Genomic DNA, 22,296 nt, shown 5'->3' on the forward strand with positions numbered 1-22,296 from the left:
ACCAAATATCCATTTGCAAATTCCACGAAAAGGATGTTAGCAAACTCCTCCATGAAAAAAATCGTGTAATCCTGTGAAGTAAATTCATGCATCACAAAGAAGTTTCTTGAAAGTTTCTTTCGAGTTTTTATCTGAGGATATTTCTTCTGTCACTATAGGCTTCAATGTAATAAAATGTATCCATTCTCAGATCCCCCAAAAACAGTGCGATCAAACTTCTCTATGAAAAGAAAGCTGTAACACTGTGAGATGAATTCACACATCACAAAGAAGTTACTCAGAAAGCTTGTTTATAGATTTTATCTCAAGATATTTCGTTCATCACCTTAGGCTTTGAACCGATACAAGATGTCACTTCTCAGATACCCCAAAAACAGTGCTACCAAATTGCTCTATGAAAAGAAAGGTGTAACTCTGTGAGATGAATTCACACGTCACAAAGCAGTTTCTCAGAAAGCTTCCTTCTAGTTTTTTCTGAGGATAATTCCTTTGTCACCCTAAGCTTCAATGCACTTCAAAATATCCCATTGCAGATTCCAAGAAAACAGTGTAAGCAAACTGGCCAATGAAAAGAACAATGTAACTCTGTGAGATGAATTCACACATCACAAAGCAGTTTCTCAGAAATCTTGTTTTTGTCAGAGGATATTTCCTTTTTCACTCTAGGCCTCAAAGCACTCCAGAATATGCCATTGCAGATTACAGAAAAACAGTGTTAGCAAACTGCTCAATGAAAACAAAGGTGTAATTCTGTGAGACAAATTCACTCATCACAAGGACCTTTCTTAGAAAGCTTCTTTCTAGTTTTTATCTAAGGATATTTCCTTTGTCACCATAGGCTTCAATGCAACATATAATATCCCTTCTCAGAATTCCCCAAAACACTGCTAACAAACTGATCCATGAAAAGGATCATGTAACTCTGTGGGATGAATTCATACATCACAAAGCGGTTTCTCAGAAAGCTTCTTTCTACTTCTTATAAGAGGATATTTCCTTTGTCATCCTATGCTTAATCTGCTCTGAAATAACTAATTGTAGATTCCAAGAAAACAGTGTTAGAAAACTGCTCAATGAAAAGAACAGTTTATTTCTGTAAGATGAATTCGAACATCACAAAGCAGTATGTCAGAATGCTTCTTTCTAGTTTTTATCTGAGGATATTTCCTTTTTCACCATAGGTTTCAATGTGATCCAAAATATCCCTTCTCAGATTCCCCAAAAACACTGCTACCAAATTGATACATGAAACGAATGGTGTAATTCTGTGAGATGAATTCACAAATCACAAAGCAGTTTCTCAGAATGCTTCTCTCTCGTTTTTTCCTGAGGATATTTCCTTTGTCACTATAAGCTTCGATGTGCTCTGAAGTATCCCATTGCAGATTCCAAGAAAACAGAGTTAGCAAACTGCTCCATGAAAAGAAAGGTGGAACTCTGTCATACGAATTCACACATCACAAGGAAATTTCTCAGAAAGGTTCTTTCTAGTTGTTGTCTTAGTATATTTTCTTTGTCACCACAGGCATCAAGGTGATCCAAAATATTCCTTCTCAGATTCGCCATAAACTGTGATACCAAACTGTTCCATGAAAAGAATTGTGTAATGCTCTGAGATGAATTAGCACATCACAGCGTTTTTTCAGATTGCTTCTCTCTGGTTTCTATATGAAGCAATTTCCTTTTCTACCACAGACTTCAATGTGCTCCCAAATATTCCGTCTCAGACACAACAAAAACAGTGATGCCTAAGTGCTGTCTTAACAGAAATGTTTAGCTCTATGATATGAATGCACACGTCACAAAGAGTTTCTCAGAAAGCTTCTCTCCAGTTGTTACCTGAATAATTTTCTTTCTTCACCTTATGCCTCTATGCGCTCCCAAAAATCCCTCTGCAGATTCCACAAAAACATTGCTACCACACTGCATAAAGAATAGAAAGGTTTACCTCGGTGAGGTAAATTCACACATCACAAAGCAGTTTCTCAGGAAGCTTCTTTCTAGGTTTTATTTGAGGATATTTCCTTTTCCACCATAGGCTTCCATGTGCTCCCAAATATCCCTTCTAAGACACCACAAAAAGAGTGATGCCAAAGTGCTCCCTAAAGAGAAACGTTTATCTCCATCAGAGGAATGCACACATCACAAAGGAATTTCTCAGAAAGCTTCTCTCCAGTTTTTACCTGAAGATATTCCTCTTTTGCCATTAGTCTCCATGGGCTCCTGAATATCCCTTTGCAGATTCCAAAAATACAGTTATACCAAAATGCTCAATGAAAAGAAAGGTGTAACTCTGTGAGGTGAATTCACCCATCACAAAGTAGTTTTTCAGAAAACTTCTTTCTAGTTTAAATCTGGGGATATTTCCTTTTTCACCATACTCTTCAATGTACGCCCAAATATCTCCTCTCAGAGTCCACAAAAACAGTCATGCCAAACTGCTCAATCAACAAAAAGTTCAAATTCTGTGAAATGAAATGAATACACAGATCACAAAACCATTTCACAAAAAGCATCTCTCCAGTTTTATCTGAAGTTGTCTCCTTTTTATCTTTAGACCTCTAGGAGCTCCAGAATATCCCTTTTCATATTCCACAAATACAATGCTACTAAACTGCTCAAAGAAAACAAAGGTGTACCTCAGTGTGATGAATTCACCCATCACAAAGAAATTTCTCAGAAGTCTTCTTTCTAGTTTATTTCTCTGGATATTTATTTTTCCACCAACAGTGTCCATGCATTCCCAAATATCCCTTCTCAGACACCACAAAGACACTGGTACCAAACTGAACCATGAAAAGAATCGTGGAAGTCTGTGAGATGAATTGACGTATCACAAAGCACTTTCACAGAAAGCTTCTTTCTAGTTTTTATCTGAGGATATTTTCATTGTCACCATTGGCTTCAAAGTGATCCAAAATATTCTCTCTCAGATTCCACAAAAACAGTGCTAACAAACTGATTCATGAAAAGCATCGTGCTATGCTGTTAGATGAATTAACACTTCACAAAGCGGTGTATCAGAAAGTCTCTTTCTAGTTTTTATAGGAGGATATTTCCAATGTCACTGTGGGCTTCAATGGGGTCCAAAATATCACATAGCAGATTGCAAGAACAGAGCGATAGCAAACTGCTCAATGAAAGGAACAGTTTAACTCTGTGGTATGAATTGATACATGACTAAGGAGTTTCACAGAAGGTTTCTTTCTAATTTTTATCTGAGGATATTTCCTTTACACCATATATTTCAATATAATTCATAATATGCCTTCTCAGACCCCCAAAAACAGTGCTACCAAATAACTCCATAAAAACTGTGGTGTAACTCTGAGAGATGAGTTCACACATCTCAAAGCTGTATCTCAGAAAGCTTCTTTCTAGTTTTTCACAGAGTTTATATCCTTTTTCATCATAATCCTCAATGCGCTATGGAATACCCCAATGCAGTTTCCATGGAAAAAGTGTTGGCAAACTTCTCAAAGAAAAGAAAGGTGTAACTCTGTGAGGTGAATTCACACATCCGAAAGCAGTTTCACAGAAAACTTCTTTATGGTTTTCATCTGAGGATAATTCCTTTGTCACTTTAGGCTTCGATGAACTCCCAAATATCCTGTTGCAGATTCCATGAAAACAGTGCTATCAAGCTGCTCAGAGAACAGAATGGCATGCCCCTGTAAAATACATTCACACATCACAAAGCAGTTTCTCAGAAAGCTTCTTTCTAGTTTTAATCTGAGGATATTTCCTTGTTTATTATAGGCCTCAACGTCCTCCCAAATATCCCTCTGCAGAATCCACGAAAATGGTGTTAGCAAATTTCTCCATGAAAATAAAGGTGTAAATTGTGAGATGAATTCAAACATATCAAAGAACTTTCTCAGAAAGCTTCTTTCAAGTTTTATCTGAGGTTATTTCCTTTGACACCATAGGCTTCAATGCGATCAAAAATATCCCTTCTCAGGTTCCCCAAAAACAGTGGTACCAAACTGAATTATGAAAAGAATCGTGTAACTCTGTGAATTAAATTAACACATCACAACACAGTTTCCCAGAAAGCTTCCTTCTAGTTTTTATATGAGGATAATTACTTTGTCATGGTAATTTTCAATGTGCTCCAAAATATGCCCCTGCAGATTCCAATAAAACACTGTTAGCAAACTTCTCAATAAAAAGAACAGTGTAACTCTCTAAGATGAATTCACACATCATGAAGCAGTTTCTCAGAAAGAGTCTTTCTAGTTTTTATCTGAGGATATCTCCTTTTTCACCATATTTCCTTTTTCACCATATGCCTCAATTCACTCCCAAATATCCATTTGCAAATTCCATGAAAAGAGTGTTAGCAAACTGCTCCATGAAGAAAAAGGTGTAACTCTGTGAGATGAATTCACATATCATAAAAAACTTTCTCAGAAAGCTTCTTTCAAGTTTTTATATGAGGATATTTCATTTGTCACTATATGCTTCAATACAAACCAAAGTATCCCTTCTCAGATTCCCCAAAAACAGTGATACCAAACTGATCCATGAAAAGAATCATGTAACTCTGTGAGATGATTTCAAACATCACAAAGCAGTTTCTCAGAAAGCTTCTTTTTGCTTTTTGTCTGAGGATATTTCGTTTGTCACCGTATGTTTCAAACCACTCCCAAATATCCTAAGGCAGATTCCATGAAAACAATGGTAGGAATTTGCTCCAAGAAAGGAATCATGTAACTCTTTGAGATGAATTCACACATCACGAAGTAGTTTCTCAGAAAGCTTCTGTCCACTTTTTATGTGAGGGTATTTCCTTTTTCACCATATGCTTCAATGTGATCCAAAATATCCCTTAAGAGATTCTCCAAAAACAGTGCTATCAACATGTTGCATGAAAAGAGTGTTGTAACTCTGTGAGATGAATTCACACATCACAAAGCTGTTTCTCAGAAAGATTATTTTTAGTTTTAATCTAAATATATTTCTTTTTCACCACATTCCTCAATGCGATCCAGAATATCCCATTTCAGATTCCACGAGTAAGGTGTTAGCAAACCTCTCAATGAAAAGAATGGTGTAATGCAGTGAGATGAATTCACACACCACAGAGAGCCTTCTTAGAACGCTTCCTTTTGCCTTTTATCTAAGGATATTTCCTTTGTCACCATAGGCTTCAACGTGCTCCCAAATATCCTATTGCATATTCCACGAAAACAGTGTTATCAAACTGCTTAATGAAAGGTATGGTGTAATCCTGTAAGATGAAATCACACATCACAAAGCAGTTTCTCAGAAAGCTTCTTTCTATTTTTTATATGAGGATATTACCTTTCTCACTAGAGGTCTAAATTCACTCCCAAATATCCCTCTGCAGAATCCACGAAAATGGTGTTAGCAAATTTCTCCATGAAAATAAAGGTGTAAATTTGTGAGATGAATTCAAACATATCAAAGAACTTTCTCAGAAAGCTTCTTTCAAGTTTTATCTGAGGTTATTTCCTTTGACACCATAGGCTTCAATGCGATCAAAAATATCCCTTCTCAGGTTCCCCAAAAACAGTGGTACCAAACTGAATTATGAAAAGAATCGTGTAACTCTGTGAATTAAATTAACACATCACAACACAGTTTCCCAGAAAGCTTCCTTCTAGTTTTTATATGAGGATAATTACTTTGTCATGGTAATTTTCAATGTGCTCCAAAATATGCCCCTGCAGATTCCAATAAAACACTGTTAGCAAACTTCTCAATAAAAAGAACAGTGTAACTCTCTAAGATGAATTCACACATCATGAAGCAGTTTCTCAGAAAGAGTCTTTCTAGTTTTTATCTGAGGATATCTCCTTTTTCACCATATTTCCTTTTTCACCATATGCCTCAATTCACTCCCAAATATCCATTTGCAAATTCCATGAAAAGAGTGTTAGCAAACTGCTCCATGAAGAAAAAGGTGTAACTCTGTGAGATGATTCACATATCATAAAAAACTTTCTCAGAAAGCTTCTTTCAAGTTTTTATATGAGGATATTTCATTTGTCACTATATGCTTCAATACAAACCAAAGTATCCCTTCTCAGATTCCCCAAAAACAGTGATACCAAACTGATCCATGAAAAGAATCATGTAACTCTGTGAGATGATTTCAAACATCACAAAGCAGTTCTCAGAAAGCTTCTTTTTGCTTTTTGTCTGAGGATATTTCGTTTGTCACCGTATGTTTCAAACCACTCCCAAATATCCTAAGGCAGATTCCATGAAAACAATGGTAGGAATTTGCTCCAAGAAAGGAATCATGTAACTCTTTGAGATGAATTCACACATCACGAAGTAGTTTCTCAGAAAGCTTCTGTCCACTTTTTATGTGAGGGTATTTCCTTTTTCACCATATGCTTCAATGTGATCCAAAATATCCCTTAAGAGATTCTCCAAAAACAGTGCTATCAACATGTTGCATGAAAAGAGTGTTGTAACTCTGTGAGATGAATTCACACATCACAAAGCTGTTTCTCAGAAAGATTATTTTTAGTTTTAATCTAATATATTTCTTTTTCACCACATTCCTCAATGCGATCCAGAATATCCCATTTCAGATTCCACGAGTAAGGTGTTAGCAAACCTCTCAATGAAAAGAATGGTGTAATGCAGTGAGATGAATTCACACACCACAGAGAGCCTTCTTAGAACGCTTCCTTTTGCCTTTTATCTAAGGATATTTCCTTTGTCACCATAGGCTTCAACGTGCTCCCAAATATCCTATTGCATATTCCACGAAAACAGTGTTATCAAACTGCTTAATGAAAGGTATGGTGTAATCCTGTAAGATGAAATCACACATCACAAAGCAGTTTCTCAGAAAGCTTCTTTCTATTTTTTATATGAGGATATTACCTTTCTCACTAGAGGTCTAAATTCACTCCCAAATATCCCTTTGCAGATTCCATGAAAACAGTGTTAGCACACTGCTACATGAAAAGAAATGTGTAACTCTGTGAGATAAATTCACACATCACAAGGAAATTTCTCAGAAAGCTTCTTTCTAGTTTTTTTCTGAGAATATTTTCTTGTTCACCATAGGCCACAAAGCGCTTGTGAATATCCCTTCGCAGATTCCACGAAAATAGTGTTAACGAGCTGCTCCATGAAATCAAAGGTGTAAATCTGTGAGATGAATTCACACATCACAAGAGCATTTCTCAGAAATCTTCTTTTTGGTTTATCTATGAGGATATTTCCTTTGTCACCTTAGGCTTCAATGCATTCCCAAATATCCTATTTCAGATTCCACAAAAACAGTGCTAGCACACCGCTGAAAGAAAGGAATCATGTAACTCTGTGAGGTAAATTCACATATCACAAAGAACTTTCTCAGAAAACTACTTTCTAGTATCTATCTGAGGATATTTCCTTTGTAACAATAGTCTTCAATGCAATTCAAAATATCCCTTCTCAGATTCTCCAGAAACAGTGATACCGAATGCTCCATGAAAATAGTTGTGTAATTCTGTGAGAAGAATTCACACATCACAAAGCAGTTTCTCTGAAATCTTCCTTCTAGTTTTTATCTGAGGATATTTAGTTTTTCACCATTGGCCAGAACCTGCTCCCAAATATCCATTTGCGGATTCCATGAAAACAATGTTAGCAAACTTCTCCATGAAAGAAAGTTGTTACTGTGTGAGATGAATACACACACCACAAAGAAGTTTCTCAGAAAGCTTCTTTCTAGTTTTTTATCTGAGGATATTTACTTTGTGAACATAGGCTTCAATGCAATCCAAAATATCCCTTCTCAGATCCCCCCAAAACTGTGCTACAAACTGATCCATGAAAAGAACCGTATAACTCTGTGAGATGAATTAACACATCACAAACCAATTTCTCAGAAAGCTTATTTCTACTTCTACTGTGAGCATATTCCTATAACACCATGAGCTTCCATGAGCTGTGAGAAATCCCATTGCATTTCCGTAGAAAACAGTGTTACAAACTGCTCAATAAAAACAACAGTGAAACACTCTGAAATGAATTCACACACCACAAAACAGTTTCTCAGAAAGCTTCTTTATAGTATTTATCTGTGGATATTTCCTTTGTCACCATAGGCTTCAATGCACTCCCAAATATCCTGTGGATATTCCATGAAAACTGTTAGTAAAGTGCTCCATGAAAAGAAATGTGTAACATTTTGAGATGAATTCACACATCACAAAGGAGTTTCTCTAAAACCTTCTCTCCAGTTTTTACCTGAAGGTATTTCCTTTTCGCCATTTTACTCTATGCGCTCCTGAATATCCCTTTGAAGATTCCACAAAAGCAGTGTTACCAATCTGCTCAATGAAAAGAAAGGTGTAACTCTGTGAGATTAATTCACACATCACAAAGCAGTTTCTCAGAAAGCTTCTTTCTAGTTTTTATCTGAGGATATTTCCTTTGTAACAATAGTCTTCAATGCAATTCAAAATATCCCTTCTCAGATTCTCCAGAAACAGTGATACCGAATGCTCCATGAAAATAGTTGTGTAATTCTGTGAGAAGAATTCACACATCACAAGCAGTTTCTCTGAAATCTTCCTTCTAGTTTTTATCTGAGGATATTTAGTTTTTCACCATTGGCCAGAACCTGCTCCCAAATATCCATTTGCGGATTCCATGAAAACAATGTTAGCAAACTTCTCCATGAAAGAAAGTTGTTACTGTGTGAGATGAATACACACACCACAAAGAAGTTTCTCAGAAAGCTTCTTTCTAGTTTTTATCTGAGGATATTACTTTGTGAACATAGGCTTCAATGCAATCCAAAATATCCCTTCTCAGATCCCCCCAAAACTGTGCTACAAACTGATCCATGAAAAGAACCGTATAACTCTGTGAGATGAATTAACACATCACAAACCAATTTCTCAGAAAGCTTATTTCTACTTCTACTGTGAGCATATTTCCTATAACACCATGAGCTTCCATGAGCTGTGAGAAATCCCATTGCATTTCCGTAGAAAACAGTGTTACAAACTGCTCAATAAAAACAACAGTGAAACACTCTGAAATGAATTCACACACCACAAAACAGTTTCTCAGAAAGCTTCTTTATAGTATTTATCTGTGGATATTTCCTTTGTCACCATAGGCTTCAATGCACTCCCAAATATCCTGTTGGATATTCCATGAAAACTGTTAGTAAAGTGCTCCATGAAAAGAAATGTGTAACATTTTGAGATGAATTCACACATCACAAAGGAGTTTCTCTAAAACCTTCTCTCCAGTTTTTACCTGAAGGTATTTCCTTTTCGCCATTTTACTCTATGCGCTCCTGAATATCCCTTTGAAGATTCCACAAAAGCAGTGTTACCAATCTGCTCAATGAAAAGAAAGGTGTAACTCTGTGAGATGAATTCACCCATCACAAAGCAGTTTCTCAGAAATCTTCTTTGTTGTTTAAATCAGAGGATATTTCCTTTTTCACCATAGGCATCCCAAATAACTCCTCTCAGATACCACTAAACCAGTGATTATGAACTACTAAATCAGCAAAAAGGTTAAATTCTATGAGATGAATACACACATCATAAAACCGTTTCTCGAAGAGCTTCTCTCCAGTTTTCATCTGAAGTTTTTTCTTTTTCACCATAGGCCTGTAGGAGGTCCCGAATATCCCTTTGCAGATTCCGTAAAAACAGTGCAATGAAACTGCTCAAAGAAAATAAATGTGTAATTCTGTGTGATGAATTCACCAATCCCAAAGAAATTTCTCAGAAAGCTTCTTTCTAGTTTTTATCTCAGGATATTCACTTTGTCACCATAAGCTTCTATTCACTCAGAAATATCAGATTTCAGATTCAAAGAAAGCAGTGTAAGTAAACTGCTCAATGCAAAGAACAGTGTAACTCTGTGAGATTAATTCACACATCACAAAGCAGTTTCTCAGAAAGCTTTTTTCTAGTTTTCATCTGAGGATATGGTGTTTTCACCATATTCCTCAAGGCGCACCTGAATATCCAAATTCCGATTAAACAAAAATAGTGTTAGCAAACTTGTCAATGAAAAGAAGGATGTTACTCGGTGAGATGAATTCACACATCACAAAGCAGTTTCACAGAAAGCTTGTTTTTGATTTTTATCTGAGGATATTCCTTTGTCACCATAGGCTTCAATGCCCTCTCAAATACCCTATGGCAGATAGCACAAAATCAGTGTTATCAAACTGCTCAATGAATAGAATGGTGTAACTTTGTCAGGTCAATTCACATGTCACAAACTGTATGTCAGAAAACTTCCTTCTAGTTTTTACATGAGAGTATTTACTTTCTCACTACAGGCCTCAATGCAATCCAGAATGTCCCATTGCATATTATATGAAAACAGTGTTAACAAAATGTCCCACGAAAATAAAGGGGTAACATTTTGAGACAAATTCACACATCACAAAGAACTTTCTCAGAAGGCTTCTTTCTAGTTTTTATCTCAGGATATTTCCTTTTCCACCATTGGCTTCCATGCTCTCCCAAATATCCCTTTGCAGATTCCATGGAAACAGTGTTTGCAAACTGCTCCATGAAAGGAAATGTGTAACTCTGTGAGATGACATCACACATCACAAAGAGCTTTCTCAGAAAGTTTCTATCTAGTTTTTAATCTGAGGATATTTCCTCTGTCACCATAGGCTTCAATGTGATCCAAAATATCCCTCTCACATTCCCCAAATATTGTGCTACCAAACTGCTCCATGAATAAAATTGTGTAAGTCAATGAGATGAATTCACACATTACAAAGCAGTTTCTCAGAAAACTTCTTTGTATTTAATACCTGAGGATATTTCCTTTTTCACTAAAATACTCAATGCGCTCCCAAATATCCCTTTGCAGATTCCATGAAAGCAGTGTTAGCAAACTCCTGCATGAAAACAAAGGTGTAACTCTGTGAGATGAACTCACTCATCACAGAGAACTTTATCAGAAAGCTTCTTTCTAGTTTTTATATGAGGATAATTCCTTTGTCACAAAGGCTTCAATGTGATTCCAAATATCCTATTGCAGATTCCTCAAAAACTGTAATCAAAGTGGTCAATGAAAAAAATGGTGTAGCACTGTAAGATAAATTCACACCTCACAAAGCAGTTTTCTCAGAAAGCTTCTTTCTATTTTTTATCTGAGTTTTCCCTTTGCCACCATAGGCTTCAATGAGATCCAAAATATCCCTTCTCAGATTCCCCAAAAGCAGTGCTACCAAACAGCTCCATGAAAACAGTGGTGTAACTCTGTGAGATGAATTCACAAATCACAAAGCAGTTTCTCATAAAGCTTCTTACTAGATTTTGTCTGAGGATATTTCTTTTGTCACCATAAGCTTCAATCGTCTCTGAAATATACCATTGCAGATTCCAACAAAACAGTGTTAGCAAACTCCTCAACAAAAAGAACAGTGTAACTCTGTGAGATGAACTCATACATCAAAAATAATTTCTCAGAGAGCTTCTTTTGTGTGTTTATTTGAGGGTATTTGGTGTTTCACTACAGGCCAGAATGCACTCCGAAAAATCCCTTTGCAGATTCGGTGGAAAGAGAGTTAGCAAACTGTACCGTGGAAAGAATGGTGTAACTTTGTGAGATAAATTCAAACATCACAAAGAACTTTCTCAGAAATCTTCTATCTAATTTTTATCTGTGGATATGGCCTTTGTCACCCTAGTTATTAATGCTACCCAAAATATTCCTTCTCAGATTCCCCAAAAACAGTGCTATGAAGCTGACCCATGAAAAGAGTCATGTAACTCAGTGAGATGAATTAACATAGCATAAAGCAGTATCTGAGAAAGCTTACTTCTAGTTTTTATAAGAGGTTATTTCCTTTGTCACTATAACGTTCAATGTGCTCTGAAATAACCATTGCAGATTCCAAGAAAACAATGCTAGAAAACTGCTTGATGAAAAGGACAGTGTAACTCTGTGAGATGAATTCACACATCACAAAGCACTTTCTGAGAAAGCTTTTTTCTTGTTTTAATCAGAGGATATTTCCTTTCTCACCGTAGGGCTCAGTGCACTCCCAAATATCCCTTTGCAGATTCCAAGAAAACAGTGTTAGCAAACTGCTCCATGAAAAGCAAGGTGTAACTCTGAGAGATGAATTCACACATCACAAAGAAGTTTCTCTGAAAGCTTCTTTCCAGTTATAGTCTGAGGATATTTCCTTTGACACCATGGGCTTCAATGTGATCCAAAATATCCCTTCTCTGATTCCCCAAAAACAGGGCTACCAAACTGCTCCATGAATAGAAAGATGTAATTCAGTGAGATGAATTCAGAAATGACAAAACAGTTCCTCAGAAAGCTTCTTTCTAGATTTTGTCTGAGGATATTTTGTATGTCACATTAAGCTTCAATGAGCTCCAAAATATCCCACTGTAGATTTCAAGAAAACAGTGTTAGGAGACTAGTCAATGAAAAGAACAGTGTACCTCTGTGGGATGAATTCACACATCACAAAGCAGTTTCTCCAAAGCTTCTTTCTAGTTTTTGTCTGAGGATATTTCCTTTGTCACCATAGGCTTCATTGCAATCCAAAATATCCCTTCTCAGATTCCCCAATAGCAGTGCTAACAAACTGATCCGTGAAACAATCGTGTAACACTGTGAGATGAAATAACACATCACAAAGTGATTTATCAGAAAGTTTCTTTCTAGTTTTTATATTAGGATATTTCCTTTGTCATCTTGAGCTTCAATGTGCTCCAAAATATCCCATTGGATATCCCAGAAAAACTGTTTTAGCAAAACTGCTCAATGAAAAGTACAGTGTAACTCTCTGACATGAATTCACACATCACAAAGCAGCTTCTCAGAAAGCTTCTTTCTAGTTTTTGTCTGAGGATATTTCCTTTTTCACACTAAGCTTCAATGCGCTAAGAAATATGCCACTGCACATTCCTAGAAAACAGTGTTAGCAAACTGCTCCATGAAAAGAACAGTGTAGCTCTGTGCATTGAATTCAAACATCACAAAGCTGATTCTCAGAAAGCTTCTTTCTAATTTTTCTATGAGGCTATTTCGTTTTTCACTGAAGGCCTGAAGGCACTCCCAAATATCCCTTTGCAGATCCCATGAAAAGGGTGTTAGCAAACAGCTCCATGAAAAGAAAGGTGTAACTCTGTGAGATGAACTCAGACATCACAAAGAACTTTCTCAGAAAGTTTCTTTCTACTTTTATCTGAGCATAATTCCTTTCTCACCATACTTTTTCACAATAAGCTTCAAGGTGCTCCAAAATATCCCATTGAAGATTCAAAGAAAACAGTGTTATCAAACTGCTCACTGAAAAGAACAATGTAACTCTATGAGTTGAATTCACACATCACAAAGCTGTTACTCAGAAAGTTTCTTTTTGGTTTTTCTATGAGGATATTTCTGTCATGATAGGCTTCAATGCACTCCCAAATATCCTATCACAGACCACACGAAAACAGTGTTATCAAATGTCTCAAAGAAAAGAACAGTGTATCACTGTGAGATGAATTCACACATCAAAAAGCAGTTTCCTAGAAACCTTCTTTCTAGTTTTTTATCAGAGGTTATTTCCTTTTTTACCATAGGCTCATTGCACTCCATATATCCCTTTGCAGATTCCATGAAAACAGTGTTAGCAAACTGCTCCATGAAAAGAAAGCTGTAAGTCTGTGAGATGAACTCACACATCAAAAAGAACTTTCACAGAAAACTCCTTTCTAGTTTTTGTCTGAGGATATTTCCTTTGTCACCATAGGCTTCCATGCAATCCAAAATATCCCTTCTCAGATTACCCAAAAACAGTGCTACCAAACTGCTCCATGAAAAGATTCATGTAACTCTATGAGATGAATTCACTATGAGATGAATTCACAAATCACAAGGTAGTTTCTCAGAAAGCTTCTTTCTAGTTTTTGTTTCAGGATATTTCCTTTGTCAACATAAGCTTCAATGTGCTCCAAAATATCACGTTACAGTTTCCAAGAAAACAGTGTTGGCAACCTGCTCATTGAAGAGATGAGTGTAACTCTGAGAGATGAATTCACAAATCACAAAATAGTTTCTCAGAAAACTTTTTTCTAGTTTTTGTCTGGAAATATTTCCTTTGTCACCATAAGCTTCAATCCGCTCTGAAATATCCGATTGCAGATTCCAAGGAAATAGTGTTAGCAAACAGTTCAATGAAAACAACATTGTGACTCTCTAAGATGAATTCACACATCACAAAGCAGTTTCTCAGAAGATTCTCTCCTTTTATTTATGTGGGGATGTTTCCTTTTTCACCCATGGACCAATGCACTCCAAATATCCCTTTACATATTCTATGAAAGCAGTGTTTGCAATCTGATCTGTGAAAAATCCATGAAAAGAACAGTATAACTCTGTGAGATGAACTCACACATCACAAATAATTTTCATAGAAAGCTTCTTCCTACTTTTTATCTGAGGACATTTCCTTTGTCACCATAGGCTTCAAGGTGATCTGAAATATCCCTTCTCAGATTCCCCAAAAACAGTGCTACCAAACTGTTCCATGTAAAGAAAGGTGTAACTCTGCAAGATGAATTCACAAATCTGAAAGCATTTTCTCAGAAGGCTTTCTTATGTTTTTTATCTGAGGATATATTGTTTGTCACCAAAGGCTTCAATACACTCCCAAATATCCTATTGCAGATTCCATGAAAACAATGCTATCATACTGTTCCATGAAAAGCATGGTGTAACTCAGTGAGATGAATTTACACATTGCAGAGCAGTTTCTCAGAAAGCTCCTTTCCAGTTTTTATCTGGGGACATTTCCTTTTTCACTATAGGCCTCAATGTGTTTCCATATATCCCTTTGAGGATTCCACGAAAGCTGTTGGCAAACTGCTCAATGAAAAGAACAGTGTAACTCTGTGTGGTAAATTGACACAGCACAAATCAGTTTCTCAGAAAGCTTCTTTCTTGTTTTTATCTGAGGATATTTCCTTTTCACTGTAGTTCTCAATGCGCTTGCGAATATCCCTTGAAGATTCCACGAAAATCGTGTTAGTAATCTGCTCTATGAAAAGAAAGGTGTAAATTTGTGAGATGAATTCACCCAGAATGAAGCAGTTTCTCAGATAGCTTCTTTTTGTTTTTTTGCTGAGGATATTTCCTTTTTCACCATAGGCTTCAAGGCACTTACAAATATCCAATTTCTACCTTACTGCTCCATGAAAAGAATGGTGTAACTCTGTGAACTGAATTCAAATATCACAAAGCTGTTTCTCAGAAAGCTTCTTACTAGTTTTTATCTGAGGATATTTCCTTTTTCACCACATTCCTCAATGGGCTCCCAAATATACCATTGCAGATTCCAGGAAAACAGTGTTATCAAACTGCTACATGAAAAGGAAGGTGTACCTCTGTGAGATGAATTCACACATCACAAAGTATTTTCTCAGAAAGTGTCTTTCTAGTTTTTATCTGAAAATATTTCCTTTGTCACCATAGGCTTCCTTGCTATCCAAAATATCCCTTCTCAGATTCCTCAAAAACAGTGCTACCTAACTGTTCCATGAATAGTGTCATGTAATTCTGTGAGATGAATTCACAAGTCACAAAGCAGTTTCTCAGATTACTTCTTTCTAGTTTTTGTTGGCGGATATTTCCTTTTTCACCATAGGCCTCAATAAGCTCATTGATATCCCTTTGCAGATTCCACAAAAAGAGTGTTAGGAAACTGCTCCATGTAAAGAAAGGTGTATTTTGTGAGGTGAACTCACACATCACAAAGCAGTTTCTCAGAAAGTTTCTTTTTGTTATTTATCTGAGGATATTTCCATTGTCACCATAGGCTTCAATACACTTCCAAATATCCTATTGCAGATTCCCCAAGAACAGTGTTACCATACTGCTGCATGAAAAAATGGTGTAACTCTGTGAAATGAACTCAGATATCACAAAGCTGTTTCTCAGTAAGCTTCTTACTAGTTTTTACGTGATGATATTTCCTTTTTCACCATATTCCTCTATGTGCTCATGAATATCCCAATGCAGATTCCACGAGAAAAGTGTTAGAAAACTTCTCAATGAAAAGTGGTATAATCTTGTGAGATGAATTCACACATCCCAAAGTGTTTCCCAGAAACTGGTCCATTAAGAGAAAGGTGTAACTCTGTGAGACGCATTCACACACCACAAAGAAGTTTCTCAGAAAGCTTCTTTCCAGTTTTTATCTGAGGATATTTCCTTAGTCTCCATAGGCTTCAATGCAAACCAAAATATCCCTTCTCAGATTCCACAAAAACGGTGCTACCAAAGTGATCCATTGAAAGTATAGTGTAGCACTGTGAGATGAGTCAATTCATCACAAAGGAATTTCTCAGAAAGCTTCCTTCTAGTTTTTAAATGAGGATATTTCCTTTGTCACCATAAGCTTCCATGTGCTCTGATATATCCCATTGCGATTCCAAGAAAACAGTGTTAGCAAACTGCTCAATGAAAAGAAAGGTGTAACTTTGTGAAGTGAATTCACACATCACAAAGAACTTTCTCAGAAAGCTTCTTTCTAGTTATTATATGAAGATATTTCCTTTGTCACCAAGGGCTTCATGGCCATCCAAAATATCCCTTCTCAGATTCCCCAAAAACAGTGCTACCAAACTGCTCCACGAAAAGAATCGTGTACCTATGTGAAATGAATTCACACATCACAAGGCAGTTTCTCAGAAAGCTTCTTTTTTGCTTCTTTCAGTGGATATTTCCTTTGTCACCATAAGCTTCAATGTGCTCCAAAATATCCCATTGCAGATTCCAAGAAAACAGTGTGAGCAAACTGCTCAATGAAAAGAACAGTGTATATCTGTGAGATGAGTTCACACATCACAAAGCAGTTTATCGCAAAGCATCTTTTTGATTTTTATCTGATTATACTTTAATTGTCAACATTGACTCCAATGCACTCCCAAATATCTTATTGCAGATTCCATGAAAACAGTGTTAGCAAACTGCTCAATGAAAAGAATCGTGTAACTCTTTGAGATGAATTCACACACCACAAAGAATTTCTCAGAAAGCATCTTTCTAGTGTTTATCTGAGTATATTTCCTTTGTCACCATAGGCTTCAGTATGATTCAGAATATCCCTTCTCAGGTTCCCCTAAAATAGTGCTACCAAACTGATCCATGAAAACAATGGTGTAACAGTGTGAGATGAATTAATACGTAAAAAAGTGGTTTCTCTCAAAGCTTCTTTCTATTCTAGTTTTTATATGAAGGTATTTCTTTTGTCACCATAAGCTTCAATGCGCTGTAAAGTATTCCATTGCAGATTCCAAGTAAACAGTGTTAGCAGACTGCTAAATGAAAAGGACATTATAACTCTGTGATGTGAATTCACATATCACAGAGCAGTTTCTCAGGAAGATTCTCTCCAGTATTTATCTGAGGACATTTCCTTATTAAAATAGGCCTCAATGCTCTCCCAAATATCCCTTTGTAAATTGCATGAAAACAGTGCTAGCAAGCTGCTCCATGAAAGGAAAGGTGCAACACTGTGTGATGAATTCCCACATCACAAAATAGTTTGTCAGAAAACTTATTTGTAATTGTTATCAGAGGATATTTCCTTTGTCACCACAGGCATCGATGTGATCCAAAATATCCCTTCTCAGATTCTGCAAAAACAATGCTACCAAACTACTCTTTGAAAAGAATCGTGTAACTCTGTGAATTGAATTCACGAATCACAGAGGAGTTTCTCAGAAAGCTTCTTTCTAATTTTTTTCTTAGGATATTTCCTTTGTCACCCTAAACTTCAATGTGCTCTGAAATATCCCATTGTAGATTCCAAGAAAACATTATTTGCAAACTACTCAATGAAAAAACAGTGTATCTCTATGAGATGAATTCACACATCACAAAGCAGTATGTGAGAAAGCTTTCTTTCTCTGTTTTTGTCTGGGATAATCTTTTTTCACTATTGGCCTCAATGTGCGCCCAAATATCCCTTTTCAGATTCCAGAAAAACAGTGTTAGCAAACTGCTCAATGAAAAGAAAGGTGTAACTCTTTGAAATGAACTCTCACATCACAAGGAACTTTCTCAGAAAGTTTCTTTCTGGTTTTTATCTGAGGATATTTCCTTTGTCACCATACGTTCCAATGTGATAAAAAGTATCCTTCCACAGATTCCACAAAAACAGCGCTAACAGACTGATTCATGAAAAGCATCATGAAATGCTGTGAGATGAATTAACACATATCAAATCAGTTTGTCAGAAACCTTCTTTCTAGTTTTTATGTGAAGATATTTCCTTTGGTACCATACGCTTCAATTTGACCAATAATATCACATTGTAGATTCCAAGAAAACAGTTTTAGCATACTGCTCAATGTAAAGAACAATGCAATTCTGTGAAATGAATTCATACATTACAAAGTAGTTTCTCGAAAAATTCTTTTTTGTTTTATCTGAGGATATTTCCTTTGTCACTATAGGTTTCAATGTGCTCCCAAACATCCTATTGCAGATTCAGCAAAAACTGTGTTATCAACCTGATCAATGAAAAGAACGGTGTAACTCTGTGAGATGAATTAACACATCACAAACGGTTTATCAGAAAGATTCTTTCTAGTTTTTATATGATGATATTTCCTTTTCCAATATAAACTTCAATGCTCTCTGAAATATCCCATTGTAGATACCAGGAAAACAGTGTTAGCAAACTGCTCAATGAAAGGAAGAGTGTAACTCTATGAGATGAATTCTCAGATCACAAAGGAGTTTCTCAGAATGCTTCTTTTTGGTTTTTATCTGAGGATGTTTCCTTTGTCATTGTAGGCTTCAATACCCTGCCAAATATCCTATTGTAGATTCCAAGAAAACAGTGTTATCAAACTGCACAATATAAAGAATGGTGTAACTGTGTGAGATGAATTCACACATCACAAAGCAGTTTCTAGGAAAGCTTCTCTCCAGTTTTTTTTTCTGAGGATAATTCATTTTTCACCATAGGCCTCAACATGCTCCCAATTATCCCTTTGAAGATTCCATGAAAACTGTGCTAGCAAACTCTTCCTTGAAAAGAAAGGTGTAACTCTTTGAGATGAAATCACACATTGCAAAGAACTTTCTCAGAACTTTCTCTTTCCCGTCTTTACCTGAGGTTATCTACTCTGTCACTATAGGCATCAAAGCGATCCAAAAAATCCCTTCTCAAATTCCCAAAAAGCAGTGCTACCAAACTGCTCCATGGGAAGTATCATGTAAGTCTGTGAAATGAATTCACACAACACAAAGTAGTTTCTCGGAAAGCTTCTTTCTAGTTTTTATCTGAGGATATTGACTTTGTCACTATAGGCTTCAATGCAATCGAAAATATCCCTTCTCAGATTCCCCCAAAAAAGGGCTACCAAACTTCCCCATGTAAAGAATCGTATAACTCTGTGAGATGAGTTCACAAATTACAAAGCTGTTTCTCAGAAAGCTTCTTTCAAAGTTTTGTCTGAGGATATTTCCTTTGTCATCATAAGCTTCAAGGAGCTCCGAAACATCCCATTGCAGATTCCAAGGAAGCAGTGTTAGCAAACAGTTCATGAAAATTCCAGTGTAACTCTGTGAGATGAATTCCCACATCACAAACAATTTCTCAAAAATATTCTTTTTAGTTTTTATCTGAGGGTATTTCCTTTGTCAGCATCGGCTTCAATGTGATCCAAAATATCCCTTTGCAGATTCCACACAAAGAATGTTACCAAACTGCTCCATGAAAAGAAAGATGTAACTGTGTGGGATGAATTTACATATCACTAAGTGGGTTCTCAGAAAGATTCTTTCCAGTTTTTATATGAGAATATTTCCTTTGTCACCATAGGCTTCAATGCGATCCAAAATATCCTTACTCAGATTCCCCAAAAACACTACTAGCAAACTAATCCATGGAAATAACCCTGAATCTCTGTGAGATGAATTAAAACATCAGAAATTACTTTATCAGAAAACTTCATTCTAGTTTCTATATGATATTTTTTCCTGTGTCACCATAAGCTCCTATGCACTCTGAAACATCCCATTGCAGATTTAAAGAAAACAGCGTTAACAGACTGCTCAATGAAAAGAATGGTGTAACTACATGAGATGAATTCTCACATCAGAAAGCAGTTTCTCAGAAAGATTCTTTCTTGTTTTTGTCTGACGATATTTGCTTTTTCACTGTAGACCTCAATGTTCTCCAAAATATCCCTTTTCAGATTCCACAAAAACAGTGTTAGGAAACTTCTCCATGAATAGAAAGGTGTAACTCTATGAGATGAATTCACATATCACAAAGAAGTTTCTCAGGAAGTTTCTTTCTAGTTTTTGTCTGAGGATATCTCCTTTGTCACCATAAGCTTCAATGTGCTCAAATATATCCCATTGCATATTCTGAGAAAACAGTGTTAGCAAACTGCTCAATTAAAAGAACAGTGTAACTCTGTGAGATGAATTCACACATCACAAAGCAGTTTCTCAGAAAGCTTCTTTTTGGTTTTTATCTGAGGTTATTACTTTGTCACCATAGGCTTCAAGATGCTCCAAAATATCCTGTTGCAGCTTCCACGAAAACAGTGTTAGAAAACTTCTCAATAAAAAGAACAGTGTAACTATGTGAGATGAATTAACTCATCACAAAGCAGTTTCTCAGAAAGCTTCTTTGTAGTATTTATGTGAGGATAATTCCTTTTTCACTATAGGCATCAATGTGCTCGCAAATATCCCTTTGCAGCTTCAACAAAAACAGGGATAGCAAACTGCAACATGAAAATAAAGGTGTAATTCTGTGAGATGAATTCACACATCTCAAAGAACTTTCTCAGAAAGCTTCTAACTAATTGTAAACTGAGAATATTTCCTTTGTCACCATACACTTCAATGTTATCCAAAATATCGCTACTCAGATTTCCCTGAAACTGGGCTAACAAACTACCTCCATAAAAAGCATCTTGTAACTCTCTGAGATGAATTAACACATCACAAAGCAGTTTCTCATAAAGCTTCTCTCTTTTTTTTATTTTAGGATAATTCCTTTGTCACCATAAACTTCAATGAGGTCCTAAATATCCCGTTGTAGATGCCAAGAAAACAGAGTTAGCAAACTGCTCATGGAAAAGAACAGTGAAACTCTGTGAGATGAATTCACACGTCACAAAGCAGTTTTTCAGAAAGCTTCTTTCTAGTTTTTCTATGAAGACATGTCCTTTTTCACCATAGGCCTCAATGTGCCCCCAAATATCCCTTTGCAGATTGCACAAAAAAAAGTTAGAAAACAGCTCCATAAAAAGAAATATGTAACTCTGTGAGATGAATTCACACATCACAAAGAAGTTTCTCAGAATGCTTCTTTCTAGTTTTTATCTGAAGATATTTTCTTTGTCACCATAGGCTTCAATAAATCCAAAATATCCCTTTTAAGATTCCCCAAAAACAGTGCTGCCAAAGTGGTCCATGAAAAGAATCGTGTAACTCTGTGAGATGAATTAACACATCACAAAGTGGTTTCTCAGAAAGCTTCTTTCTACTTTTTCTATGAGGACGTTTTCTATGTCACCATGATTTTCAATGTGCTCCAAAATATCCCTTTTAAGATTCCAAGAAAACAGTGTTAGCAAACTTCTCAATGAAAACAACAGTGTAACACTGCGAGAGGAATTCATACAACACAAAATCGTTTCTCAGAAAGCTTCTTTTCTTTTATCTATGAGGATATAGGCTTTGTTACCATAGATTTCAATGCACTCCCAAATATCCTATAGCAGATGGCATGATAACAGTATTATCAACCTGCTTAATGAAAAGAATGGTGTAATTCTGTGAGATGAACTCAGACATCACAAAGCAGTTTCTCAGAAAGTTTCTTTTTGATTTATCTATGAGTATATTTCCTTTGTCACCATAAACTTCAATGCACTATGAAATATCAGAGCGCAGATTCCAAGAAAACAGTGTAAACAAACTGCTCAATGCAAACAAACTGCTCAATGCACAGTGTAACTCTGAGTTGAATTCACACATCACAAAGCAGTTTCCCAGAAAGCTTCCTTCTAGTTTTATCTGAGGATATTGCATTTCTCACTGTACACCTGAATGTACTCCCAAATATATCTTTGTGGATTCCACAAAAACAGTGTTAGCAAACTGCTCCATGAAAATAGAGGTGTAACTCTGTGAGATGAATTCACACATCACAAAGTAATTTATCAAACAGCTTCTTTTTGGTGTTTGTCTGAGGATGATTCCTATGTCACTATAGTCTTCAATGAGCTCCCAAATACCCTATTGAAGATTCCATGAAAACAGTATTAGCAAACTCCCCCA

Source organism: Trachypithecus francoisi, unplaced genomic scaffold (assembly GCF_009764315.1).
Source record: "Trachypithecus francoisi isolate TF-2019V2 unplaced genomic scaffold, Tfra_2.0 Contig00381, whole genome shotgun sequence".
In the NCBI taxonomy this organism is placed as follows: Eukaryota; Metazoa; Chordata; class Mammalia; order Primates; family Cercopithecidae; genus Trachypithecus; species Trachypithecus francoisi.